Genomic DNA, 7,382 nt, shown 5'->3' on the forward strand with positions numbered 1-7,382 from the left:
GGTGTTTTAGATTTATACATCAAGTGAAACATCTGTCTCATTGTTCTATCTGTGGTAGCAGCCTCCTCCCAGGCTCCCCTTCCCCTCCCCACACACCACCCTGATAATGTGCTTTTAGGATCTTTAGCTACTAGAGTGACTTTAGAGGGCTTGCAGTTGACGTACGACGCCTCCTGGCAGCCATGTTGGAAGACCCCCGCATTAATTCTTCTGACAATAACAGCCGAGTGGCTACCCCAAACAGCATGATAACAGTGCCTAAAACGAGTTGATTCGTCACCACGGTAACTTTCTGTAAAGTATTTGGCTGCTCTAACAAGGCAGGACAGACAACGGGGAAAAAATATGTTTACAGATTCCCCGCAATCATGAAACACCGTTGGTGAAACCAAGATAAGACTCAAGAATTGTCAGAAAAGCAAAGAAACCTATTTGCCCGTCAAGACCTGAACCCAGACAGCTGTCAATAACGGGTCTGCTACATTCATTTCATCACTGGTAAGTCAAGTCTGATCGATTTCGAGTTTAGTTAAGCTGTTATGCTAACCAGGTGTAAGTGAGGACTTGATGAACTGTATATTCTTTAGGTTAGGTTTTACTTCATGTGTTCGCTCCCATGTGCTGGTAAGGGCACAGATGACAGACAGGTAGGATTCCAGTTGAGGTGGTTTAATAACGCTGAAGATGCACAGGCACGGAACAGCACTGCACAGTGTATGTAGTATGGATGGGCGAAGGCACTTAGTGGTCTGGCAACATGCTTCAACCAAAGTGTGTGTGTGGTCTGCAAGAGAGAAATAAAGATAAATAGTGAATGACAGAATATAATCTCCAATTCACATCTCTTATAAACAATATGCATGGCTAGAACATGACTATGATGACAATGTTATACAGGACCATACAGCGCAATACAACATGACTCTAATTTTAGATCTAAGGGGTGCTGCCGCACATGTACTACAAAGCATAGCACCATCATCTTCAGTACAGGGCAACAAATGCACAATGAACTTGAATACCTCTAAACAGTGAAATACAAAGTTAAATCTAGAATTGGCTTCCTATTTCGCAACAAAGCATCCTTCACTCATGTTGCCAAACATACCCTCATTAAACTGACCATCCTACCGATCCTCGACTTCGGTGATGTCATTTACAAAATAGCCTCCAACACCCTACTCAACAAATTGGATGCAGTCTATCACAGTGCCATCCGTTTTGTCACCAAAGCCCCATATACTACCCACCACTGCGACCTGTACGCTCTCGTTGGCTGGCCCTCGCTTCATACTCGTCGCCAAACCCACTGGTTCCAGGTCATCTACAAGACCCTGCTAGGTAAAGTCCCGCCTTATCTCAGCTCGCTGGTCACCATAGCAGCACCCACCCGTAGCACGCGCTCCAGCAGGTGTATTTCACTGGTCACCCCCAGGGCCAATTCCTCCTTTGGCCGCCTCTCCTTCCAGTTCTCTGCTGCCAATGACTGGAACGAACTACAAAAATCTCAAACTGGAAACACTTATCTCCCTCACCAGCTTTAAGCACCAGCTGTCAGAGCAGCTCACAGATCACTGCACCTGTACATAGCCCATCTATAAATAGCCCAAACAATTACCTGTCACGAGAATTTTCATCCCAATGTTATTAACTTAAAACTCACTATATGCTTTGACCAATTCCCCGGGGGTTGTAAGGCCCTGGTTAATAGACGAATTTGACAAAATCCCAGAAGTCTGCAAAAGGTTAGTTCTTTTTTCAGAGAGCTCTCCATATCATACAATGTACACAGCCTTTTATACCTAACATTTGGTCATACCATATGTCATACCCCTTACAAATGCCCCTCCTCTTCTTTAACACTGTCAATGCTTATTTACAAGTCTTCTCCATCACATACATTGCTAATCATATCTTGCCCCATGTTACATAATCTACTCCCTGGGTGGGGAGACCTTCCTGTTTATCAGTTTCACAGTAGTCACAAGTTGTCTGCTGTCTGTTAACAGTTCTCCTTTTACTTGAATGTCTTGCTTACATTGCTAAATCATTAAGCTTAAACTTTTCCTACACACACACATTAGTACATTCATCTTATAATCACTCGGTTATACATTTTCAGGGTGAAATCATTTAGTCAAGCCTTTAATCATAGAATTTCCATTACAATCCACCCTATTGGCTAAATATTTCACATACACTATAACACATCTATTTTTATTGGATTCAGAAATGTCACACAAAATCAAACTAGATAAAAGAAAACAAATACATGTACTTTCATCACATACTTATCAATGACTGTTCTAGGCCTATATCCAGTCATAACTCTTCGGATTAGGATTTTCGCTATGACTTTCATTTAGAGAAACAGTCTTCCTAAACACTAAAGATGGTCTCATCTAACATGGGTTCCTCATAATTGAATGAATCCTCCACTAGGCTCGGCAGTAGGTATTTGTCGTCCCATTGGTCTGAACTTGGAATCGGTCCGTATCTCACCATCTGCTCCGTTATCGATCTCTCCAGAACCCTAGAAATGAGACCTCTCGCACAAGGGACTAAACAACAACCACACAATACGAACACACTCATACAGGTGAAAGCAGCCCACACCACAGTGATTACAACATTTTTCAATTTTTCAAAGGTACTCTTGAACCACCCCGTGAGTGCAGTGTCCACCCCGGAGTTTTCTGCTAACTCTTGAGCTAAATTATTTAGACCGGCCAGGGCCTTGGTCACTGATCCATTTGGAGCTGTGTTATCGGGGATGAAAGTACAGCACTCAGGCCCGAATATCACACACACACCACCCTTCTCAGCCAGAAGCATATCCAAAGCTATTCTATTCTGTAATACCATCAAAGTAGTCACAGCTGTGTGTTCTGCTAACCCTTGAATCACATCTCTGGTATAGTTGATGAAACGCTGCTGGTTATAATAGATGTAATTTATCCAGTCCACATTCTTATTGATAGTTGACCACCAAAAAAGACTTGATTCCAATCCAGCCCATATCTGATTCCTAGCTTTGAACTCATCAGGCACCCCCCTTGGAACCCCAATGCTATCAATGTAAATTCTATCGTTGAAGGACCCTGACGGAGCACTCCTCCTCTCTCTTTTACCTGGCACTAGGTCTTTGTGTTGTATAAGGGTGAAGGGCATGCCTAACTGTACCAATGCACAAATACCGGTCCAATTTGCAGGCAGGTTAGGCCACAGCTTCATACCTCCACACAACCACCAGACATCCACTCTAGGCCTTTTTATCTTACTAAAGTCCTTGGAACTCAACCACCCAGTCAGGTCCCTCATTGTCTCGTCAGTTGTAACATTCTCTGTCCTATTGCATGTTCTTACTTCCCCTACGTCCCGTCCGTGTGTCTTGTGTCGAGTCATACAATAATAGTCTCCTCCTGTGACAGTGAAAGGGGAAGTCTGGATCTAATGGGCACATGGGGATACAGATAATGCAGATCAGTTACTGTTATTGTCTGGCTTCCCTGCTATCATGAACAGCTTTACCATACAGGCCATTCACCTGGATAAATTAATTCCATCGAGTGGAAAGTGGATGGTTGTCAACTGAGGTTTGGCTGTGGCACAGGCATAACATTCTTCTTTGGCTACTGATCTAGCTGTATACTGAATCCATTCCAACCATAGGTTGGAATCCCCAAACCCAGTTTCCACCTCAATCACTTCCTTAAGATTTTTCGTCTAAATTATCCTTACAGGTCCTTGACTCTGGACAGCACCATGGGGGACGTCAATGTCCTCAGGGGTTGTGCTTGTATTCTGGCTAGTCATGGAACCATCTCCTACCTCAAGCTTTGCTACTCTGAATGGTACCATAGTGTCAACCGAAGTCTGGTCAAATCCAACATACCATAACCCTAAATCCTCTTTCTTTACACTTTTAATGGCTATTCGTACCTTTATGCAATACTTCCCTCGTTCCGGATTACGGTCAAAAACCCTGACCTTTACGATGCTCCATCTGTTTCTATATTGGGTGTGTGGATTGACATAGCCCTCTCTTTCTGTGTGAGCTATGACCTGATTCCATGAGTTACACGGGGGTTTGCACAGATATCTTCCCCATGAAGTCAGAGTCCTAGACTGCCAGGAGGTTAGGGACCCCATTTGGTCTACATAGAACTCTATTGAGACATCCTTCCCTAACTCTACTCTCACTTCCTTTTTATCCAGATTGAGTGACCTTTTGAACTTAGGTAATACAAAATCCTCCTTTTCTACACTATGGGTTAAGTTACCACCTTCTTACTTCTCGAGTGGTGCATGGTGTATTAGGAATATGGCTCCCACAATCAGACAGCTCAGACCGACCAGTACCTCTGTAAAGCCGCACCCCCTCCCGGAGAACATATCATTGGCTAGAGGCCAACCCATACTTTCACTTCTATGAACATACACAGTGAGGATCGGGCGGGTTAGGGAATCTTCGTTAGAGAGGTAACCCCCGAACCTTATTGGTATTCGGTTCTTCTCCTAACTCTGTGATTGTTCGACAGTGTCAGTGTGTCTTACCCTCTTACAATGTGTGATATGAACCCAGGTAGCTCTTTCAGCTATTCTCACCGCGAAGGCTGTCACCAGAAGTACTTGGTATGGCCCCTCCCATCGTGGCTGCTTCCAGTCCTTTTTCTTTAGGGATTGGACCCAGACCCAGTCTTCTGGCCGAATCTTGTGTGTTACCTCCTTCTGTAGTTCTCCTGTTGGGCATAAAATCTTTGACATACAGGTGTGGTTACTAAACAACTTTCTCATGTGTTCTGTTATAGTATTTTCTGCTTCTACATCACCTTGTTCCGGTCCTCCTAGTTCTGGCATTCTATAAGGCCTTCCAAACACCTTCTCAAATGGGGATAATCCATCTTTATCAGGGGTTATCCTTATGGTCATTAACACTATGGGTAAGCATTGTACCCAATTTCTACCTGTGCTTATGTGAGTCTTTCTTAACCTGTTATGGCTAGGGGCAGTATTTTCACGGCTGGATAAAAAACGTACCCGATTTAATCTGGTTACCACTCCTACCCAGTAACTAGAATATGCATATACTTATTACATATGGATAGAAAACACCCTAAAGTTTCTAAAACTGTTTGAATGGTGTCTGTGAGTATAACAGAACTCATATGGCAGGCCAAAATCTGAGAAGGTTTCATTTAGGAAGTGGCCCGTCTGACAAGGTGTCGTTCTTCTTGTCTCTGTTTATTGAAGAGTGAGGATCTTAGCTGTCCCGTGACACTTCCTACGGCTGCCATAGGGTCTCAGAAGGCGGTAAAAAGCTGAATCGTGGCTTTGCAGGCTCTGGCTGAAAAAAATTAGCGCGTTTGGGTAGTGGCTGGTTACAGTACTGTGAGACTCAGGCTCGTGCCCGCGTCGACCGAAAGCTTTGTTTACTTTCCTCTGTTTAGCTAAATGGACATTCCCGGTCGGAATATTATCGCTTTTTTTACGAGAAAAATGGCATAAAAATGGATTTTAAACAGCGGTTGACATGCTTCGAAGTACGGTAATGGAATATTTAGATTTTTTTTGTCACGAATTGCGCCATGCGCACGACCCTTATTTACCCTTTCAGATAGTGTCTGGAACGCACAAACAAAACGCCGCAATTTGGATATAACGATGGATTATTTTGGACCAAACCAACATTTGTTATTGAAGTAGCAGTCCTGGGAGTGCATTCTGACGAAGACAACAAAAGGTAATCAAACTTTTATAATAGTAAATCTGATTTTGGTGAAGGCTAAACCTGCTGGGTGTCTAAATAGTGAGTAATTTAGTAAAATGTTAGCGAATTCCTCCGGAAGTTTGCGGGGGGGTATGCTAGTTCTGAACGTCACATGTTAATGTAAAAAGCTGGTTTTTGATATAAATATGAACTTGATTGAACAAAACATGCATGTATTGTACAACATAATGTCCTAGGGTTGTCATCTGATGAAGATCATCAAAGGTTAGTACTGCATTTAGCTGTCTTCTGGGTTTATGTGACATTATATGCTAGCTTGAAAAATGGGTGTCTGATTATTTCTGGCTTGGTACTCTGCTGACATAATCTAATGTTTTGCTTTCGTTGTAAAGCCTTTTTGAAATCGGACAGTGTGGTTAGATTAACGAGAGTCTTGTCTTTAAATAGCTGTAAAATAGTCATATGTTTGAGAAATTGAAGTTTTTGCATTTTTAAGGTTTTGACAATCGCGCCACAGGCTTCAAGTGGCTGTTACGTAGGTGGGACGAATTCGTCCCGCCTAGCCCATAGAGGTTAATAACTTTTTAATGTTTACAAACTGGTTTTCAGCCTCATCTGTCCACTTGATCTTATCTTTTGCTGCCATAGCTTTACCATATATCAACTCACTGAGCTTCCCTGTATGTAATGCAAAGTGGGGAATCCACGCACGACAATAGTTAATCATTCCAAGAAAACTCATCTGTTTCTTATTGAGTGGTTTAGGTGCTTCTAGAATGGCTGTCTTTCTGGTGGAATTAAGTGTTCTCCCTTCCTGTCTTATGGTGTGTCCTAAATAAATGACCTGTTCCTGCCAGAGCTGTAACTTCCTCTTATTAACTTTATGACCTTGTTCTGCTAAGAACACTAACAGAGCTAGAGTGTCCGCTTTACAGCCCCCCTGGGAGGGATTCGCCACCAATATGTCATCTTCATATATTAAAATTTGTCTCTCCTCTGGAGGGTCAAATCTTCCTAAATTACTCCTAATTACTTAAAAAAATCATATAATACCCTAGTATATATCCATTCCCTCCCTTAAAACCTCTTACATCTAGACGTTCCGCTAGCGGAACACCTGCTCCAATATCCAATGATAGGCGTGGCGCGAAATACAAACTCCTCAAAAATCCGAAAACTTCAATTTTTCAAACATATGACTATTTTACACCATTTTAAACACAAGACTCTCCTTTATCTAACCACACTGTCCGATTTCAAAAAGGCTTTACAGCAAAAGCAAAACATTAGATTATGTCAGCAGAGTACCCAGCCAGAAATAATCAGACACCCATTTTTCAAGCTAGCATATAATGTCACAAAAAACCAAACCACAGCTAAATGCAGCACTAACCTTTGATGATCTTCATCAGATGACACGCCTAGGACATTATGTTATACAATACATGCATGTTTTGTTCAATCAAGTTCATATTTATATCAAAAAACTGCTTTTTACATTAGCATGTGATGTTCAGAACTAGCAAACTTCCGGGGAATTTACTAACAATTTACTAAATTACTCACAATAAACGTTCACAAAAAATATAACAATTATTTTAAGAATTATAGATACAGAACTCCTTTATGCAATCGAGGTGTCCGATTTTAA

The sequence above is a fragment of the Salmo salar genome, chromosome ssa19 (genome assembly GCF_905237065.1).
Source record: "Salmo salar chromosome ssa19, Ssal_v3.1, whole genome shotgun sequence".
Taxonomy (NCBI): Eukaryota; Metazoa; Chordata; class Actinopteri; order Salmoniformes; family Salmonidae; genus Salmo; species Salmo salar.